At 41.2% G+C, this 22791-nt stretch overlaps 1 protein-coding gene across 1 annotated transcript in view; it reads right to left on the bottom strand.

Moving 5' to 3' along the window:
• The window catches only part of LOC126267789 (homeobox protein engrailed-2-like), a 132919-nt gene that overhangs the window by 38133 nt on the left and 71995 nt on the right, over positions 1–22791 (bottom strand). The gene's annotated exons all lie outside the window — the stretch shown is intronic.

Raw genomic sequence — 22791 nt, 5'->3', positions numbered from 1 at the left:
AGTTCCTGGAGTGCTCCACGTAGCGCTAATGATACTTGGCGTTTTACAACAAATCTATGAATACTTAAATTTCAAAATTTTCTTACCTGACTTGGCGGTGCATTCTGGGCCCCTTTTTTATTTAATGTATCTTTCAACGTACTTGTAAAAAGTGTCGCCCAATTCTACACTGACTTGCAGAACTGATTTATACATTTTTTTATGCACTTGATGTAAATAATTGTGTATGTCTAATAGCCTGACAATCTTAAGCAATAATGGCAGCACTGCTCATAATGAATAACAAAATAAGGCCGAGAAAACAAATCTACATAGTAAAATTATATACTGAAGAGCCAAAGAAGCTGGTAACCATACCTAATATCTGTTATGCCCCATCGAGCACGCAGAAGTGCCGCAGCACCACGTGGTGTGGACTCGACTAATGTCTGAAGTAGTGCTGGAGACAACTGGCACCATGAATCCTGCAGGGCTGTCCAAAAATCCGTAAGAGTACGAGGGAGTGGAGATCTCTACTGACCAGTACGTTGGAAGGCATACCACATATGGTCAATAATGTTCACATCTGAGAGTTTGGTGGCCAGCGGAACTATTTAAACTCAGAAGATTGTTCCCCGAGCCACTCTGTAGCAATTCTGTACGTCTGGAACGTCGCATCGTCTTTCTTGAATAGCACAAGTCCGTCGGAATGCACAACGGACATGGATGCAGGTTACCAGGCAATATGCTTATGTACGTTTCGCCTGTCAGTGTCGTATCTAGATACATCTTGGGCCCCATATCATTACAGCTGCACACGCCCCACACCATTACAGAGTCTCCACCAGCTTCAGAAATCCCCTTCTGACATGCAAGGTCCGTGGATTCATGAGGTTGTCTCCATACCCATACACGTCCATCCGTTCGATACAATTTGAAACGAAACTCGTCCGACCAGCCGGTCAGTCGATGCTGACGGGCCCAGGCGAGGGGTAAAGCTTTGTATCGTGCAGTCAGCAAATTGGCTTTCGGCTCCGAAAGCCCATATCGACGATGTGACGTTGAATGGTTCGCACGCTAGCATTTTTGACGGCCCAGCATTGAAATATGCAGCAATTTGCGGAAGGTTTGCACTTCTGTCATGTTGAAAGAATCTCTTCAGTCGTTGCTGGTCTCATTCGTACAGGATATTTTTCCGGCCGCAGATATGTCGGAAGTTTGATATTCACGGTACACTCGAGAAATGGTCGTATGGAAAAATCCCCACTTTATCGCTTCCTCGGAGATGTGTCCCATCGCTCGTGCACCGATTATAACACCACGTTCAGACTCACTTAAATCTTAATCTTAATGACCTGTGATTGCAGCAGCAGTAACCAATGTAACAACTGCGCCAGACACATGTGGTCTTAAATAAGCGTTGCAGACCGCAGTACTTTGTTCTGGCTGTTTACATATCTCTGTATTTGAATACGCATGCCGATACCAGTTCCTTTGTCGTTTCAGTGTAGTTGAAGAAGTTCCAGTAATTTGATAATACAATTGGAAAAATGTAATCTACACGTTTCTGAGGTCGATGTTTTTCTACCTGAAAATTGTGTTCCTCGTTACCCCTCTACTTCTAGATGTTCATTTGACTGTTGAAAGGATTCTCAAGTAATTTGTCAAATAATTGAATACAACATCGTGGGGATCGACATACAAGTTGGAATGATATACAATAAATATTCCACACGCAGCACTGAATTTACGTAATTACCGCGAGCTCACTTGATGGAAAATAAAATACAGACTTACTACCCGCCGCGGAACTTCGCAGGGTTGATTTTGAGCACCGACTTGACTGTGGCTCGTGTCAAACGACTGTTTAAAAAAATGGTTCAAATGGCTCTGAGCACTATCCTAGTTAACATCTGAGGTCACTAGTCCCCTAGAACTTAGAGCTACTTAAACCTAACCAACCTAAGGACATCACACACATTCATGCCCCAGGCAGGATTCGAACCTGCGGCCGTAGCGGTCGCGCGGTTCCAGACTGTAGCGCCTAGAACAGCTCAGCGACCCACAAATCCATGCCCGAGGCAGGATTCAAAATTGCAACCTTAGCGGTCGCGCGGTTCCAGACTGCAACGCCTAGAACCACTTGGCCACAACGGCCGGCTGACTGTTTAAATAGCATTTCACAAAATGTTAGAATATACTGTTCATAAGGATGGAAGTTCGTGTAAAAATCTATGGAAAATGTTAACTGAAAATCTACAAGAGTTTCACAGATAGATTCACGTACGATCAAGTAAAATGTAGTGCCAGCCATATCACGAGAAGAGCTGCAGAATTGAACAATGAACAATTAAATGGAAAATGGAAGATCTCCAGGTTTAGGAGGAGTTCCCTTAGAGTTGATAAAAAGTAATTCAATTTATCTTTAACAGGTGTTTCATCAAACAACGGGACACCGCCCCCACCCCACAAAAAAATGAATGGAATAACCGTACATGACATCATTTTGTAAGAAATGATCAAGAAAAGATTGCAAAAACTATAACGGCATTAGAATTACCACGTCAATGCGAAAGCTTTCTGGTCGAACTGTAAAAGAAAGTGCCTAGAATGATATCGTCACAGGAGAAGAGCAGTGTGGCTTTACCATACGCCGCTCCCGTGTGGATAATACTTCTACTATAAAACAGAACGTAAGGAAGAAGCGCTCGATTTACAAAAGAAACATTTAACTCCGTACAAATAAAGACCTATTTCGATATTTTGACGACAGCACAGTTAATGAGATATCTATCTGAACAATGTTCTTAAGGAATAGATAGAGAAGTGTGGAGCATAGACCTAGGTATACAAGAGCGGCGCTTATTAGCTATCAAGTATACTATTCGCCGTTGATAAAGTATTACTGCCTATATATGATTGTGCATAGGGTATATGAAGAATAAATAGACATACAATGAGCCACAACTATCAATAAATTTTTTTAAACCGAAATGCCTCTCAACAGAAGTAAACAATATTACGTTTTCATAGCTGAAAATACAAGTAAGGCGTGTCAAAATTATAAAACTCGCAGTTGTAATCTGAGATCAGAGTTACAGTAAACACGACACAAGGCAGAGAGTAACACACGCTAAACATTTAATCAATGTACTAAGTATACTTGACGAAAAACAAGATGACATTACTGAGTAATACAAGGCTTTTGTTTACATGCCGCCGAATCCTAGGAAATTACAAAATAAGGTACAAGAATATCGCAAGCGGATCAAATGGATTTTTTCACGAAAAGTTGTGTAGTTTCAAAACGAAATTAGATCTCAAATAAATAAATGTGGAACAGACTGAAAACACATATGTCCACTACAGGAGAGGTGCATAAGCGGCGTTTAAAACGGCATGGACCAGTGATGAGATTAGGGGATAAACGTTTGCAGCAAAAAGTACTTCATTACCAAGCTCCATACAATATCAAAAGAGAGAGACGCTGTGTGGAATGGAAAAAAAAGCGGAGGATGATATGCTACAAAAAAATCTGAAAGAAGGTTTATAGGAGAATCAAGAGTCTTCGATATGAGGTTTGGAGAAATGGCCTAAAGATCTATAAACAACTGGCATGACTAGATATCCTTACACTGATAGAAAACGCTGTTGTACTTTGTGGACTGGAAATTTGAATGCGCACTGCTTTTTCCAAAGCCCGCAAGATTTTTGTATCAATTCAGATTTTCTAATTCAACTACGATGGCAAATTATACGTATTTGGAAACAGAACAATTTGGACTACAGTGACACAACACAGAAATTTTGAAAACATCACACACTATGATTCAAACATTCAAGAAACCAATAATTCTGAATCATGCTCATTGTTGAATTACACAGAATCCATAAAATATTAATTGGCCTTTAAATATACAATATTAAATATTTTTAAATGAGATATGCTGATTCTGAATGATAATAATTAGATGAGCCGAGTTTGGGAGAGCTCAGGACTTCGTTGAGTCGCAAAATGTGAATGTATCTTTCAATATAAAGTTTTTAAACTAACGGTCATTTCCCGTCATTATAATGCATGCAGACTGAGATATTAAATGCCCAACAGCAACAGAATAGTCTGCCAGTGCAAGTGAAGTATTATGCAAAGCCACCGAAATGTCTTGGATAAGAGTGAGAAAAGATGCGCGGTTGTGGAATCAACCCAAGTAAGAAACTGACGACACTTGCGCTAAGGATGTTAGTCAACCGTTACTTCAAGGTTAACCTTGCACAAAAACAGAGTGCCATAGAAAAGAGACTTTCTCAATGATCTGTCCTAGCACCCTTACTCTTGAACCCGTACACCACTGACATGCCAAACACTTCTAGCAAAAAGGATACAGTTTCTTGCCTAAATACCTTGTTGATACAACCGATGGGTAGTTAACACATAAAAAACATGGAAAAAACTAACCAAAAGGTAAAGACCCGAAATATCATAAAGAACCTGTCTGGCACAACCTGGGGTGCAGTAGCAAATACTCTACAGACTGAAACGTTGACTCTGGTATCCCCGGTACCTGAATACGGTGCCCAGTATGGCAACACGGTCATCTATCTGAATGCATACATGAGAATTATCATGGGTACACTAAAATCCACACCGGTCCCTTGGATACAAACCATCAGTAAAATTCCATAGCCTGAAAAGCGATACTAACAAACTGCAAATCGAGAATGGAGGTAGCTGCTTCACCCCAACCACGCCCAAGACCTTCCAATTCATACAGTCATACAGTCATACGACCATCCTCCAAACTGCTTTATATCACACTCTCCAGTGTGGCGCAGTGGAAGAAACGACAAGTTTGACATGAAATAAGAGTGGTGCAGTAGATGAAATGCTGCAAGAATAAAACACCAAGGTGTGCAAGATCCATCTGACAGTTTCCCAGGATGTTCAAAAATGGCTCTGAGCACTATGCGACTTAACTTCTGAGGTTCTTAGTCGCCTATAACTTATAATTAATTAAACCTAACTAACCTAAGGACATCACACACATCGATGTCTAAGGCAGGATTCGAACCTGTGACCGTAGCGGTCGCTCGGCTCCAGACTGTAGCGCCTAGAACCGCACGGCCATACCGACCGGCTATCCCAGGATATCATCAGAAGACAAGCGAGTGGACAAGATTGAACTGGATAGCAACAGGTCATGCCAGGTACAAAGCTAGATGCATATGTGAAAACTCAGAAACTCTGCAACCTGGGATTGTGGGACTCCGAGACAAACTCTACAGCATATTGTCAGAGACTGCTCCCTGCGAAAGTGCGCATGACTTTTCAGTGATTTTTCAATTCTACTTTTCCTGCTATCAACTGGCTTCATTCACTAGATGTTGAACTCTGATTAAATGCATCCGTTTCGATTAACAGTCGTAATTTTATAGTATTATTCAATTATTAATTTTCAGAATTTCAACATATTAGCTTTGTGTCTGTATCCTCAGACAAATATGATAAACTATGGAATTTCCTGGCAGATTAAAACTGTGTGCCGGACCGAGACTCGAACTCGGGATCTTTGCCTTTCACGGGCAAGTGCTCTACCATCTGATTTACCCAACAACAACTCACGCTCCGTCCTCTCAATTTTACTTCCGACAATACCTCATTTCCTACTTTAACTAAATTTCACAGAAGCCCTCCTGTGAAGCTTGCAGAACTAGCACTCCTGGAAGAAAGGATACTGCGGAGACTTGGCTTAGCCACAGCCTGGCTAATTTTTCCAGAATGAGACTTTCACTCTGGCGGAAGTAAAGCTATGAGGACGGGACGTGAGTCGTGCTTGGGTAGCGCAGATGCTAGAGCACTTGCCTGCGATTCTCGGCCCGGCACACAGTTTTAATCTGCCAGGAAGTTTAATATCAGCTCACACTCCACTGCAGAGTGAAAATCTCGTTTTGAAAATGATAAACTATACGTATTACTTAAAATTTGCCGTTGCTACTATACAATAAATAAATATTGTAACGGGAAAAGTTGACAAGTGACAGTTTATACTGAGGCGAGTGTATTATGGGCAGCAGAAACCAAATGCAGCAGAGTGAACAGCTTTACTAATGAAGGACATCGGCAAAACAAAAGACCAATTTTGGAAGCCTGGAGAGCGAATTCTGGTCCATATCAAATGCTGTTTCGTAATTTTGTTTCTGAAGGTAACGAAGTTTTGCAGCTGACGTATAAACACGGACGAAGGAAGTTGGCGCACGCTACTTTGTTCCTGCGCCGCCGTGGGAGGGTCAGAAGCGTTACAGTGGAATTCCATTGGCGCCAGAGTTGGCCGAAACGATCTCTTCCCTGCGTCGCCCTAGAGCTTCCGGCCAGTTATTGCTTTTGTTGGGGTCTCAGAAACGGCGGGCGGTATCGGAACACTTGCAGAGACGGCAGCTGGAAACACTTGTACAGAAGGGAGGCAGGGAAGGGTGTAGAAGCCATGTCAGGGGGCTGCGAAAGCCAGCTGGCTCGGAACTCGCCCCCGGGACGAGTCGCAGCTAATTGGCGTGCGGCGTTAATTTTGGCCTGCCTTTATTCCGGCCTGTATTAGTTTTGCCAGGCACTCGCTGTAATAATTAAGACTTCCGCCAGCTGCGCCCGATGCCGCGTAGCACGTAGGCGGGGCTCGCGACGATGTAGGCACGCCAAAAATACCGACCTACTGACGGCGAGCGATGCGGCTAGCACACGTCAGCGGCCGCATAATGGACTTAGAGATGTAAGAAGGAGAGTAAAATTTTATCGACTCTTTCGCCCTAATGAAGCGCTTCTTTCTTGATTTTAGTTAGCTTTCGAGATAATTATGGATTTTAAAAATATTCTACGAAAGGAAGCACATGTTTGGGGGGGCAGACTTTCTCCTAAAGTTAAAATCTGTTGGGATGTTAGGCGGTGTCACTGGGCAGCAATCTACAGAGGACATCAGAGGGTCCTGAAGAACATCCCACGCAGAGTCGTCGAAGCGTCGATTGTCTGAAGAAATGTGGTTCGGCCTAGCAACCCAAAAGAATTTAACTTCAGTGAACACGGCTACGAAACCTTGCAGAGACTTTCTTCTGCTTGCCAGAATGTTTTAATCATTTAAACATGACCTTTTGGTTCTTGTGTTTCTTGATCAGTCAATTGTTCTATTATAGTTTTCAGTTCCATATAGGGAAATAAAGCCAAAATTTGGTGTTGGTCGGTGGCGTGGTTTATGACGCTATATCGCGTAAGTTAATTGATATTCAAAAGCTTTGAAGCGTCGTGATCATCGGCAGAAAGCACAGAAATATTTGTTTTATAAATAAAATTGCTTTTTTGCTGCTGATATGTATTTTATTTATTCCAGACTTGTTTCTGCTTTTTGCATTAAGGTCTCTTCAGTGGAATCTAGAATACACAGTTTTGTTTTGATACGCAATATTTGCAGATTATAAATCAGTGCAAGTCTAGTTTTTTACAGGAGTTTTTGGCTGGCATTAATATTATCATACACATGTACAGATACTTCGCTTTGCAAGAGAGATTTTTCGGACTTCGTTTGAAAATGTAGGCTTACTTAAATTAATTGAAAAGTTAACGATAGTAAAGTCAGCGAAAAAGCCGTCTCCAACTCAGTTAACACGGGCAAAATACATTTTCAAGATCTTTTAACCTGAAACTAGTGGCAGAAAGTTGCTATGCTAAAATAACAGTGGATTGACATTAGCATATTATTATTCATATGAGCAACAAACTACATTGCACTTGCGTGTAATCTAGACGGCATCCAGAAAGGGAAGCTCTCAGCTTTTCATCTTTCCCGTTCTCTACCGAGAAACCTTAAGAGAACTTTTCGGGATGAAAATATGATTAGAACATGGCTCGACGAATTCTGCTGATCAAAATCACGTCATTTCTACAGCAGCGGAATCCCCGAGCGTTGACAGAAAGTTCTAAATAGTGAAGGAGAACACAATATTGATGACTGAGGCCTCTCTAATGTGTATCTGTTGTGTTTATAAAACTTATGGGGAAACACTAAAAATTTATGCACCAGCCTGATTAATGCATTATTGTTCGCACCTAACATTCTACGTAGGAAAAGTATTCTGAAATTTAATTATTTTCTTGGCGTGAGGGGAATTACGCACAGAGTAAAACTATAACAAGCAATCACCCACATCATGTCCGCTCCTGGTAGCTGAGTGGTGCCGGCACAGTAGCTCAGCGTTTTCGGTCAGAGAGCCGGTTGGCCTCTGCAGGAAAAAAAAAAAACTGATTGGATCAACCACCGAACTTGAACAGGATGTCTTGTGATTACGTCCGCATCGCCCAAACACAGTGATCAATAACGAACCAAAAAAAAGGGGTCAGTGTGACGAAATGTCATACCTAATGGCCCGGGTTCGATTCCAGGCTGGGTCGGAGATTTTCTTCTCTCAGGGACTGGGTGGTGTCCTTATCATTATCATTTTATCCCTAATGACACGCAAGTCGCCGAAGTGTCGTCATCTCGAAAGAGTTGCACCAGGCGAACGGTCTACCCGACGGAAGGCCCTAGCCACACTGCATTTCCAATACCCACATCATTTCGTATACGTATTACGAGCTACGAGCACAGGGGGTGGGCAAAACTATGGGAACATCTAAAATACAGCATATTACCATGTCCAGTACGTTATAAGAGAACCGTTGGCATTCAAACCAGCTTTTAGTCGTCTCGGAACGAGTAAATAAAAGTCGTGTATGCTTCTCAAGGGAACGTTATGCCGTTCCTCGTGCCAAATAGTGGCATCTTTAGGTAACAGTGGTGGATGTGAAAAGCGATCACACACCCTACTCTCCAAAAGATCCCACAAAGACTGAATAATATTGTGATCCGGGCCGACAGCTGCGGCCGAGCGTTTCTAGGCGCTTCAGTCTGGAACCGCGTGACCGCTACGGTCGCAGGTTCGAATCCTGCATCGGGCGTAGATGTGTGTGATGTCCTTATCTTATTTAGGTTTAAGTAGTTCTAAGTTCTAGGGGACTTAAGTCCTCAGATGTTAAGTCCCATACTGCGCCGAGCGATTTGAGCCATTTTGTGATCCGGTCACTGTGGTAGCCAAGGGAAATGCGACAGTTCCTCGTCACGCTGACAAAACCAGTAGTGGACGATCCAAACTGGAACACAGCCTCACAGTTGGTGAACACACAATGAGCCATTGGATGGACTTTATCAGCCAATCTGGTCGTATAATCCTTAACAGTAAGGCGACCTTGCCGAATATCCATAGGGTCCATCAAATACCAAAATATGGCTGCCCTAATGATCAGCAAAACTCGGCCAAAAGTTGGAAGCAGTGTGAAACAATTATGTTAGGAAGAACGCCGCAAACAGCTGGTAAAATTGTTTCGCGGCCTAAAGAGGCATCATCAGGAGCAACAACGTCAAAATTAACTTTCGAGTGAACATCTTCAGTGCTATGGCAAGCGACTGTAAAGAAATTGTGCCCCAATTTTTCAAATTTGCTTTCATTGGTGGGTCGTCAGGGTAGCCTGGTGCAGGGCAAGGCAAAAGCGGCCTGTACGAACGACAAAGAGACATCATGGCTTAAAACCTGCGGTTGCCGTGAATATAAAATACTGTGAAAGAATCCTTATCCACCAAAATGACCTCCTTCCACTCCCCATAGTTTATGTTTTAAGGCTTCGGCACCAATTTTTTCTTTTATGGGAATTTGCGTCACGGCTGTATGGCTCTGGAATTCCAGTGGTCTGGCATTTTCCTTACTACGGAGCTCCCTTCGTGTTGTTTTGGTGGTGAGGGGATTTGCGAGTATCACATTTAATGACTTCAGAACAGTCCTCTTTATTCAAAAAAAGAACTTTCGTCAGCGTTGTGACTTAGTGGATGATGTTTCTCCGTTTTTCCTGTGTGTGGTACAAATTTTCGATTGGGGCCTCTTGAAACAGCAAACACATGGTTACCAAAGCACGCACCATATGAGCACCAGCCATGTGCCGACGTTTGAATCCACTTAGATTCGATATGATGCACCCGCAACTAGAATACTGTCCTGACCACCACTGACAACTGCAACATATTGAAAACATTAAACTTGTGATGTTTGTGCTCCAATACATCTTCTCAACTTGCAGGCTTTGCTAATATTAGTTTTTGTGCTGAAGCTTGTGTTTCTCGCAGTTGTCGATATTTTTATGCCGTTCCTGTACGATGTGGCAAAGAACGACTGTCACTATTAATGAGGACAGGGAATGGGAGAGGGTTTCTGCATTCAGACTCACAAAATGTTGAATGTAGGGTGTGGTAGTTACGATCAGATGAACAAATTTGCAAACGTTAGACTTGTATGGACAACTGCATCTAGCAGTTCATAAGAGTAACAAAATTCAGATTAAGTAGGGACATGTAGTAGTAACAGCTACATAACAAAACACTGCCAATTATTTCTCAAATTAATGGAGCCTCTAGGGCGTAGACACAATGAAAAAATAACTGTAGAGTTAACACATTTTCATTAAAATATCTTAGATTTCAGGGTAAATATTGCGTGCTCAAAGATATTTTCCTTCATATTGCATACACCAAAGCATGCTGAAACTAGGAAACAAATTCATGAGAAAAATATACTTGAATTTCTGTTCCACCTTTGTAACCTTGTAAGTTAAAGACCTACGAAATCTTATACCCTGGCTTCGTAAATACAGGCTGACGCGAAATTATGAATGGATTTCCTACAGATACCTATCCATTTAGAAAGTTAAAACTTCTCCAACGTTAAATAAACTCCATCACCAAATCCTTTTTGGTGGGCATGCAATAATGTTTCCCGTCGAGTAACTTAACCTCACAAGTCAAAATATTCACTTCGAATTTTACTTAGCTACCTTACATTTGGGCATCCAACATGATTCAAACGTTTTCGTCTACAATAATAGTTTGATGCAGTCAATAACTAATTGAATCATAATTTAGAATCTACTTGATCACTATAACGCCATCAAGAGCATATATGACAGTCAACAATTTCTTTGTATAATACTTTTGATGTAATTTATTGTCATATTATAGCCTGCAGGGGAAGGAGGTAACATTTAGAATTTTAATGCTGTCTGCTACCGATGAAAATAAGTATGAGTAAATGTCGTTTTCATGTAGTGAATCATACAGATTTGACGCGGTAAACAGCGAGATACTACAGATGTAGTCACTTCATTTGGAAACTTCTGTAGATCTGGGATTGACATGTTTGTAAGTAGTGCCGACCTGTCATACTAAAGTTCAAAACTCAAACCTCTTTTTACGTGAAGAAGCTCCCTTAATTTCACCGCATTTATGTCAGGGTGTTGCTCCAAATCTGTTTTTTGAAAGCAATTAATCAAACCTAGATCACGTAACTAATGAGGAAGTATTGAATAGGATTGGGGAGAAGAGAAGTTTGTGGCACAACTTGACTAGAAGAAGGGATCGGTTGATAGGACATGTTTTGAGGCATCAAGGGATCACAAATTTAGCATTGGGGGGCAGCGTGGAGAGTAAAAATCGTAGAGGGAGACCAAGAGATGAATACACTAAGCAGATTCAGAAGGATGTAGGTTGCAGTAGGTACTGGGATATGAAGAAACTTGCACAGGATAGAGTAGCATGGAGAGGTGCATCAAACCAGTCTCAGGACTCAAGACAACAACAACAACCATGTACGGCGCGTCAGTAAGGCCCTACTCAGGTTTCAAAGTATTTAATATTGGAAATTGTTAAGGCATGAATGTTGTAAATTGTTTTGCAGCTCTCCAGAAATTCAATGTGTGCCCAACTCGTCTCTCGTAGAAAGTCAAGCCGAGATTCGAATAAAGCATTGCAGCACTAACAGTTCTGATTGCCTCAGTGGTTCACGCACGACGGGTGGCAGCGTCAGTGAGCGCGGTAGCTGTGGGACTGGACCGTCACGACCCACCCTCAGCCATAGACATACGTCATTCAGCACGTCCTCGCCGCTCAGTCTCCAGAATGACAGTGCACCATGTTGCTGCATGGCGACGGACAGCTGCAGCCATTCGATCTGTGCTAGAAGGTATTGTTAGAGCATATCCAGGTTAACATTTCCCGATACGGTTCACTCTGAGAGAAAAAATGGACCTATCACCCTACGAACCATTAGGCCACGCGACATAAACATCACGAATGTGTTGCGTGGATTATTGGGGGACTCAGATCGTAGTGCTGTGTTGATACACATGTACAGAAAAGCGGAACGTTGCTTCGCACTGAAAACAGGCATTTTTTCCGGTAGTTATTCCCAGAATCTACGAAAGCTAGAATAAGTCCATACCGCAGACGACGTAACTATTCTGCTGCAATGCCTTGAGCATCACCAATTTGCAGCAAAATGGAGTTAACTTTTCACGTAACACTTAATGGACAGTTGATGTTGCTTCAAGCAATTCGCGTGATGCACGACGAATTGACTTCTGAGACTACGTTGAAATCCACCTTGCACCCAGCCAACATGTGCTTGAGAACGGAGGAGGACGTCCACTGGCAGGAAGATCTTTGACGCTGCCTATCTTTTCACTGTTTTTGCACTAACTCATTATAATTTTTCCCGGTAGTGCCCTCCCATACTGGCGTCGATAAACCTGCAGTATCGTCACAGATTAGGATTAGGCATACCAGATGACACACTGCGCATTCGCATGGTCGCTCGCCATACTGATGTGGTCCAAGTCAAGACTGAAACAAGGAAATAACGGAAAATTTCTGAGAGCTGCAACACATTTTACAACAAATCACAATCTTCTGTTTCCAATAGTTCCCATCTCACGAATTTTTGAAATGAGAGTGGTTATGTATGAACACCTAGTATTTAGTTTCTGCAATTAATTTTGACGTAATGTTACCGTCATATGAATCGTTTACTAACGCCATTGTTGCAGCTGTCCATGCTGCCTGTACGCGCTTGCCAGTTTTTAATAATTTTTGCAATTTAGAATATTTTTGGATTTCCTTTGTTCATCCATTGTCAATTTAACTAGCGAATTACGTCGTTGATAATCTACGAACTTTCAGTTTAATACTATGTGCTTCAAATTACGGAAATACTGGAGGATTGTATCCTTTCTGACCGTGTTCCAGTTCCGCTGAAATTCGTTTGATGCTGCTCTTTATGCCTACCAAACGCGTACAGAACTGACGGAGCGATAACTGTTTTAAAACGGCGTGGTGTTGTACGCGGACCACACGAATGTTATTTACGCTACGGCTATTCGACAACGAGATTTATTTGAGCGCTGTGAACGAGCCTTTTTATAAAAGCTCCCAGATTGATGCAGTTGTCACATTTGAGATTTGGTTAGTAGCTCCATTTTCTGCGCATGCACACATTCGCTGTAAATACTGTGATGTTTGCGGAGTTGAGGCAGTGATCAAATCTGTGTCTCTTATGGGCGAATGGATGTTTAACTCAACATAGTCCTTTGGATGAAGCGGGCAGTCATCAAAAGCGGCTCAGGAATTGATAGAAAAGGGTCGTATATTGCTTGAAGACAAATAGTATCATGGCTGAATTTAGAAGGCGATGATAGAAAATGAGAAAAACTGTCAGCAGATAACTCATGGAAGATGCCAAATCTCTGTGAGGGTGTTCGGAGACAGATCACACGCTCTCATACGTTTCAATTTCCTTACGCCAGAAAGGAATATTGCTTATTTATGATAGTCGTTTTCTGAATATACGGATATCTTCGAGAGTAGTATAACTGAACTGGGTCACAAAGACAAGAGGCACCGAAAGCAAAGTTAATTTCTACTACGATTGTTTGCATGGTCATCTTCCGCAGCGGCTATTTTATGTAAATTATTGTTGGTTTTCCTTCATATACTTACAGTAGTTTGAGAGTGTTTCTCTACCAGTGAGTTTTGCGTTTGATTATAGAGCATCTGAGGAGGTCACTCTGGAAATATTAAGACATAATATTTCTCTGTATTTTGGTATCTTACAGATGAAAAACAGTTGTTCTTCGTCTGTTTGACGTACAACTTACTAATAGTATTTTTGGCTAATGATAGATGTACTTAAGTCCCCTACTTTTACCTTAGCTGGTAATGAGTGTTTGAAGTGGCGAATATTGGCGTTGAACATTCACTTTCCTCTTTCATAGGTTTTTATTAAGCCGTTTATTTCTTACACTAAATTTGCGTTTCTGCTACTCCTCTTCACTTTTCTAAACTTCCCAAAAAAAAAGGAAGAAATGTATTTTGGAGTTTGACGTTTACTCGTGTTTGTCTATTCACTTGTTTTCTGTAGAGACTGTGGGTATCGCCAACCTTATGAAATGGGGTTTTTCTCTTTAATTACACTTACTTATGCATGTGAATGTATATGAGTGCAGGTGCGTGTGCAGGTGTGTGTGTGTGTGTGTGTGTTTGAGAGAGAGAGAGAGAGAGAGAGAGAGAGAGAGAGAGAGAGAGAGAGAGTAAGTTAGAGAACATGCGTTAGGTTTCAGCAGAGACGTGGGTGGAGTTGAAGATGACAGAGAATGATGGTTATAGTTCCAGAGCGAATGGACTGAAGGTGGCAGTCTTATGGGGAAAACAACAGGGGGAAATGGTAGTGTGGAATGGAAATTGAGAACGAATGATCTGTTGTCACATGTCCATTTTATTATTATAATAAGTAGCCGAGTAACTGAAAATGGGTGACGTTTGCCGTATTGTTCTGATCATCCGTGAGTTATTTCCTTTATGTTAAGCCTTTATGGATATGAATTTTACAAAATTGAACTGAGGTGGAAAACTTTAAAATGTAGCCTAAATTAAAACATGTTTATGTAAGTCGAATAATAACGAAAAGTGAATGTACAACGATGTTTTCTTTCACTTCAACCTCCGCTAACAATGAAAGAAAAAGCAGTGGATTTCAGATTAAGTGGAAAGAGGCAAAATAACCGCCAGTAAATTGTACGCCAAATTTATAAAGTAATACTGTTTTCATCTATATTTACCAAAATATGCAGACATATTACGTATATTGAACTTTCAGAATTACCACTGAAGATTCTTTACAAACGAAAGAGAAACGCATTTGGTGAAGAACACTCTTAAACTGTAGTAAGGTTAACATGGAAGTACCAATGAAAAAAATGTTATAGTATTTGATGCTTCTTCGGTAGTAAGGACATTGAAGCACAATGAAGTCCATCTGAAGAAGAATGAGGAAGGTAAATTGTTGTGACTTTTTCAAATTGCCTTTAATCATCTTAAGTAATTCCTACGGAAACCTAATGTAAACCAAGATGGGTAGCCAATGAGAGTTCTCCACCTCCCAAGTGAGCACTTAGGGCTTGGCCCACTGCACCAGTTCGCTTGACGATAAGCACTCATTATTTGTATGTAGCGAGAGGAGCTGTTAAACTAAAGAAACCGATTGGGGTAATCATTTGTCGTTAGAGACGTACGTAATTCCTAAACATCACACTCAGTTATGATAATCGATAATCATATATCGTCAAATGCGATTTTCACCCAATATAAAGTAAGAAGGATCAGAGACACCGGAACTTCAGATTACAAAGACAAATAGTCAAGGTTGTCGAATATAGAAAAGGATCAGTCGACAACGAAAACAAAGTATACTGGGAGATAATGGCAGCGACATACCCACCATCACCATTCTCCTCCATGTAACTCAGAGGCACTATGGTGACACAGGAAATTTTCGGCGATTTTCAGTGTCAGTTAGATACAAGTACTACCCTTGAGGAAGTGGTTGAGTTCTGTTTTGGAATATGTGAAAGTCATACCCGTTCTCCAGCACATGATTGTGTACTTATGCAATCGTGGCAGTGATTCATCAGATGTTGCTTAATACAAGGACTCCTTAACTTATTTTCTTTCTGGCCAAATCAGAACCATGGGTGAAGGCAGTCAGTTGGAAGCACTATTTATTGACTTCATAAAACATTTGATTCAGTGCTCTACATATAGTTATTATCGGAAATAAGATAGTATGTCGTATGTAGCGAAATTGGTTTGAGGATCTCCTAGTATGGAGGACGAAGTATATGATCATGCATGGAGCCATCGACTTAGGTAAAATTTCAGGTCAGCCACTGTTAAGTCACGTCGAAACTAGCTGTTCATGTCGTATAATGACAATATTAACAGTAACCTCATACTTTTCGCGTAAGTTGCTCTTTCCTAAAATGAAGTATTGAAAAAAGAACGGTAATAAAGCTGCACAAATATTCGGTGAGAACTTCACGGGATTTTAAAGTGCTTCAGAGACTGTCACCTTGTTTTAAATGTTCTGAAGCGTGAAGTTCTGCATTTTGCAAAACGAAAAGTAGTGCAGCACGAATATAATTTCCATAAGTCACAATGAGACAACTCACACAAACAACTGAGTGTAACAGTTTGAAGGGATATCAAACGGATAGATCTCACAGGCTCCATCGTAAGTACAGCAGGTTCAAATGGTTCAAGTGGCTCTGAGCACTATGGGACTTAACAGCTGTGGTCATTAGTCTCCGTCATCAGTCCCCTATAACTTAGAACTACTTAAACCTAACTAACCTAAGGACATCACACACATCCATGCCTGAGGCAGGATTCGAACCTGCGACCGTAGAAGTCGTGCAGTTCCGGACTGCGCGAATAGAACCGCGAGACCACCGCGGCCGGCAGTACAGCAGGTGGCCCACTTCAGTTCATTGGTTGAACACTAGGGAAGGCAGCCTGCAAAGGAGATTGCTTGGAAAGCACTTGTAGAATCCATCGCAGAATGTTGCTCAAGTGTAAGACATCCATACCAAATAAGGCTACCTGTGGACGTTTATGCCATACGAAGAAGCACCGCACAAATGCTGACAAGTTTTTCTGGACGAATGGGAGAGCGTGATGAAGATCCAGAAAAATCTGAAATTGTAAACGCCTGAAACAGTTTCAAATACCAACTTCCAGCGAAGGATGTAGGACTATATTACAGCCGTCTACGTAGAGATAAAGGAGCAAGAGTGGATTCATTACAGTGCATAGCAGTCGTTACTACCATGCTCCAAACTTGAATGAAACGGAAAGAAGATCTAAAAACTAGTACAACGCTAGGTACCCTGTTCCACTTCACGCTGGTTTGCAAACAGCGGATATTGATTTAGATGTGTTAGTGCCAAGTATTCCTTCGCTCAGTTGTGTATATAGTGCTGAAACACTAGACATTAGCTTCAGATTTGCTGCATTGAAGTAAAATAATTGGAGCGGTTATGGACTATCGATGTTATTTATTGCAAAATACCAGCGTTCATAGAAATTTCACTGTAGTTTTATCGTCATTAAACATGTAATATCTACAAATAACGCTTCATAGACTATTGTTTTTATTTGGATCACAGACCATGTTCATTTCGTTAAAATTACGCTCCATTCTTTGCTGTTCCATTGGTTAGACGTTTTACAGACATAACCTGCATGCTACAAGGAATTTCGGCCAAGCAGTGTACACTGATAGTCTACGGTTCGATTTCTGTGCAATCTGTTAAAAAATTCGGCATCGCCTTTTCATTTACTATTTTTTTGGAATCCTAGCTTACTAAATTGCTTATTCGATTATAGACTGAATAAAATACTGTTTATTGGTAGTTACATTGATTATGTCCCGAAATTCCTATCTTTTTGCATCACATTTGTGATACACATCTTGTTCATCTACTAATTTCTGCTGTGGTATCTGTAACAGTCCTAAACAGCAAAAAGTTAGACAGTACTTTTAAAATAATATTTTCGAAAACATTACGGGTAAAACAGCAACACAACTACACCTAGAACTTAAGTCATCATCGCAAAACTCACCGTTTTTGGTGATACAGGTCGCCAATAAACATAATTTGTGCGAGCTGATTTGGTCTTCTAAGTGCAAATTTAAACTATCTATATCTACATATTAATTCAAATGGCCCTTAATAAACGTAACTAATGATGCCGGTAGAGGCTTCCTTATCATGTCGTATTTCCTTAAAACATGCTCCTGTTCCTCTCCCCTATTAGGAGTAGCACTAATACTCATTGTTTTTGAGAAAGCTTCGAGTGTGCTTTCATTGTAGATGTCTTTTCACGGTGCCGAAGAGCCCGTAGTAAAGAAAAAAGTCTCAGACGCTTTTTTGTGTCTTACAGGTTAATTTTCTGCGGTTTTAAATGTGTACTTACTGTGATTGGAAGAATTGAATCAGAAACCAGCTCAGCTTACACTGAAACAATTGTATGAACTGAACAGCTAACAAGTAAGTGTAGGCAGCCCAGTTCTAGCCATTTTCTAACTCTGCTACCTCGTATTTTCTTGTTTACGAGTTAACCAAGATTCTAAACTAAAGGAGAGGGAAAATTTTAAAATTACTTGCATCAGTTACTTATTTTCCTCTCACCATAAAGTTGTTGGAAATAAAGTGTGAGCTACGAGTACATGTGTGTCCTTAGATCAGTAATAGACCAATTAATGTCGGCAGTATACAGCTTTCCGATAGCCATGCATTATGGCAGCCACTAAACAGGATTGCTATTGGCCACTCATTCTTGTGCGAGGACAGTTAGGAAGCCGTAAAACATTTGGCGCTATTTCAAATGGGTGCGGTAAGAGAGACCTATGTGCTAGCACTATTCAGCAAGGTCTACCGAAGGCTGCAACGCACATTGGTTCCGGAAGATATATTTGCAGAACGAAATGCGTGTTACGAAGGAAAACATTACGCCTGAGGAAGTAAAACAAAGTATTTCGATGAGTTTCTTGACGGAATACGCCGCCATTTGACTATATATATCTCTGTATATTTTTTGTGTACAATCTAGATTTCGGCTTTCAAGCCATTATCGCGTACAATGATCTTAGACCACTAACGAATCTTGCTGTGTACTGTGTGACATTATATATTATTTCACGTCTTTAACGAGTACAGTATTCTTAGACCACTGTATTCGATAGTTGCGTGAAATAATATGCCATCCTGCACGTTATACAGAGTAATGTTTTAGTGGTCTGAGATAATTACTCGATGACGGCATGAAAGCCAAAATTTAGATTGTATACAGAAAATATACAAAAACATACAGTCAAGTGGAGTGTATTGTTTCAAAAAGTACTGTATGACTGTCGCTCGGTACAATCGAATTTCTTTTTTTCGGTGAACTTCGCTGTTCTTGCAGTTACATTTACCTGGTGTTGACAATTCACTTGCTTTCCTGTTCCTTTACGTCCAATAGGCTTCAAAATAGTGTTTATAAGTATAATGCCTTCCTGCTTCCTCTGTGATTTTTATGTTTGTTTCCACGCAGTATTTGAGACGTAAATCTCAGTATACGGTATGCCTGAGTGGGGAAATTAAATATAATCAATAAATCACGACATGTTTCCTGAACACAGAGATTAAATGGTTGCAAAAGACAATAAAGCTTAAACGTGAAACACTTTTCATATAGTCATATCCGTAAGAATGCTTTAGATTATAATTGAAAATGATGATAGAGATTTAAGAATTACAGATTGGAAAATTGTACTTGGTGAAAGCTGCATTGAGTGGCTTCAAAAGATGGAAGATTGCGCTTTAACTTCCAATCGACATCAAGGTCTATACAGATGGATCACATGCTCGGAATAGAGTAAAGAAGGATGGGGAAGGAAATCGCTTTGATTTTTTCAAAGGAACGATACCGGCTTTTGCCTTAAGCTATTTAGGGGAAGTACGGAAACTAAATCTGGAAGGATGGATGATTATTTATTCCTTCATACTTCTGAATGCGAGTCCAGTATGCTAACCACTGACTCACTCTGATGTGGATTCCATTCTTAGGTAAAAGGCATGTGGAGCTCCAAGATGATAAGTGATGGCGTCCGAAGGGAGGCAGTCCGTCTCACCAATGACTCTCATAGTTTCTCCGTACTAATACGATCCACACTCGGAGATATCTCTGGACACTTCACGTGGCTGACATCTTCTTCCCCTAGAAACTGATACACCAGATCATTTCTATGTGAACCACTACTGTAGCTGCCGGTGTGGTAGTTTGGCGAACTTTAGTGCAGAACATAATGTATGTGGTTGTAGTACATCATCTCCGTTCGTACTGATGTTAAGGATATTCTTCCAATCACCAACAGAGTTTTTAAGCTCCATACTCCCAAACTGCGCTACCCGCAACAATAATACCCACAACCAAACTGCTCTCGTAAGAATTAACACTACAGACAATTGCAATATGGTCTCCTTACTTATTTTATTGATTTGATATCAGATTATGGACACATACAGAAATAAAAAAAATAATTGAACCAACATACAGAGGTCCCGTAGGCACTTCAGCAGGAAGTAGTGGGCAGACCGTCTTGACCAGATATTGCAGAACTTGATTTGTAGTCTCCTATCTATGTCACCAAGACAATGCACCTACGTTGATGTGTCGATATAATTTCGTGTGAGTTTTGCGTTTCTTTGTATAACTCTTTTCGACTTGCGTTTCGCTTATCTACGATTGCTAGTTTGAGATGTTTCCAAGAATCTACTGCTAATTTATAAGCTCGCTCTTTTCGTGGTAAGGCTGCTCTGGGCAGGTTCTCTGGTGCTTCATTTCCAGGAAACCCGCACTGAGATTTTAAGTAGCACATGGCTACACTCTAATTCATGGTTTATGGTTGAGCCATAAATTTCTTTCTGTCTCAATTCAATCCTACATCTGGATTTATATCTACATATATACTCCGGAAACCACAGTATGGAGCGTGGCGGACGGTGTGCCCTGAACCACAACGAGTCGTTTGCTTTCCTGTTCCACTCGCAGACAGAGCGAGGGAAAGGTGACTGTCTATGTCCCCGTATGAACCCTAATTTCTCATATCTACGGGTAATGTATGTTGGCGGCAGAAGGATCGTTCTGCAGTCAGCTTCGAATGCCGGTTCTCTGAACTTTCTCAGTAGTGTTCTACGAAATGAATGTCTTCTTCCCTCCAGGGGTTCCCACTTGAGCTCCTAAAGCACATCCTAACACTTGCATGCTGTGGGAACCTACCGGTAACAAATCTAGCAGCTCGCCTCTGAATTTCTTCGAAGTCTTCTTTTAATTGGACCTGATGCGGATCCCGAACGATCGAGTAGTACTCAAGAAAAGGTCGCACTAGCGTCCTATATCGCCTTCCATACCACAATAATCACAATACTCACGTGGTCGTTCCATTCCACATCGCTTCGCAACCTTACGCCCAGATATTTAAACAAGGTGACTGTGTCAAGTATGATTCTGCTAATACTTACCCGCATTGACTTACATTTTCCTACATTAAGATCCAGCTGCCATTCATCACACCCGCTAGAAATTTTGTCTAGGTCATCTTGTATCACCCCACAGTCACTCACCTTCGACACATTCCTGTACACTACAGCATCATCAGCGAACAACATCAGATTGCGGACCACTCTGTCTGTCAGATCTTTTATGTATATAGAAAATAGCAACGGTCCTATAACATATTTGGTCTCTGATTAACATTCGCCATCGAGGGCTACATACTGGGTTCTATTTCTTAAGAAGTCTTCTAGCCAGTCACATATCTGGCAGCCTATTCCGTATGAACGTACCTTCGCTAACAGTTTACAGTAGAGTACGGTGTCGAAATGGTTTTCGGGTACCTAAACATACGGAATCAGCCTGTTGTTCTTCATCCAGAGTTAGCAGTATGTCTCGCGAGGAAAGAGCAAACTGGGTTTCGTACGAGTGATGATTTCTAAAGCTGTGTTAGTTCGTGGCGTGAGATTTTCGGTCTCTGGGGAATTTATTATATTCGAACTAAGAATCTGCTTTAGAATTCTTTTACAAACCGATGTTGGTATGCAGTTTTACGGATCCGTTCTTATTTCTCCTGATTAATTAATCGGCCCATCCATCTAACCTTCAGCATTCTTCTGTAGTACTACATTTGACATCTTTCTACGAAGTCTTCTCTGTTATTGCCTCTGTCTTACTTCAGTGCAAGGTTGGAATACAGACCAATACTTCCATAAAAGGGTTATACAAACTTTTATTTTGTGAGAGGCTATAGCCAGTTTGCACTTTTATCCTCTTTCCTTCAGCTGTGGTGGTTTATTTTGTTGCCCAAAAAATAAAACTCAACTACCAGTTTAAATGTCTCAATTATTTATCTAATTCTCTAGTAATTACTTGATTTAATTCGGTCACATGCCACTGCCCTCGGTTTCCTGTTGCTGATGTTCATCTCTATAACCTCTTTACAAGACACTATCCATCCCGTTCAGTTGCTGTTCCAAGTCCATTCCTGTCTCTAAAAGAATTAAATTGTCATTGTCATTGGCGAACCATAAAAAAAATTAATTTATTTTCCTAGAACTTTAATTCTCTTTCCAAATATGGCCTTGGTTTTCCCCTCACTGCGTGCTCAATGTTAAAATTGAATAACATCGGGGATGCGCTTCAGCAGACCCGCCAGGGTAGCCGAGAGCGCTAATTCGCTGCTTCTTGACTCGGGTAGGCGCGCCGACCCCGGATCAAATTCGTCTGGCGGATTAACGTAGAGGGTCGGCATGCTGGCCAGCCTGGATGTGGTTTTTAGGCGTTTTTCCACATCCCGCTAGGTGGATACGTTCCACCTCAGTTACACGACTCACAGACATTTGAAAACGTTCACACTGTTTCATGGCTTACACTAGACGCAGACAGCTTGGGTACGCTACTTACGTCCCGCGGTGTTCGAGGTGGCGGCAGGAAGGGCATCCGGTCACCCTCTGCAGCTAAGACTGACAGATCCGTAATGACACGG

Source organism: Schistocerca gregaria, chromosome 4, assembly GCF_023897955.1.
Source record: "Schistocerca gregaria isolate iqSchGreg1 chromosome 4, iqSchGreg1.2, whole genome shotgun sequence".
Taxonomy (NCBI): Eukaryota; Metazoa; Arthropoda; class Insecta; order Orthoptera; family Acrididae; genus Schistocerca; species Schistocerca gregaria.
Note: the sequence above shows the minus strand (reverse complement) of the source record. Positions and strands in the feature narration are given on the sequence as shown.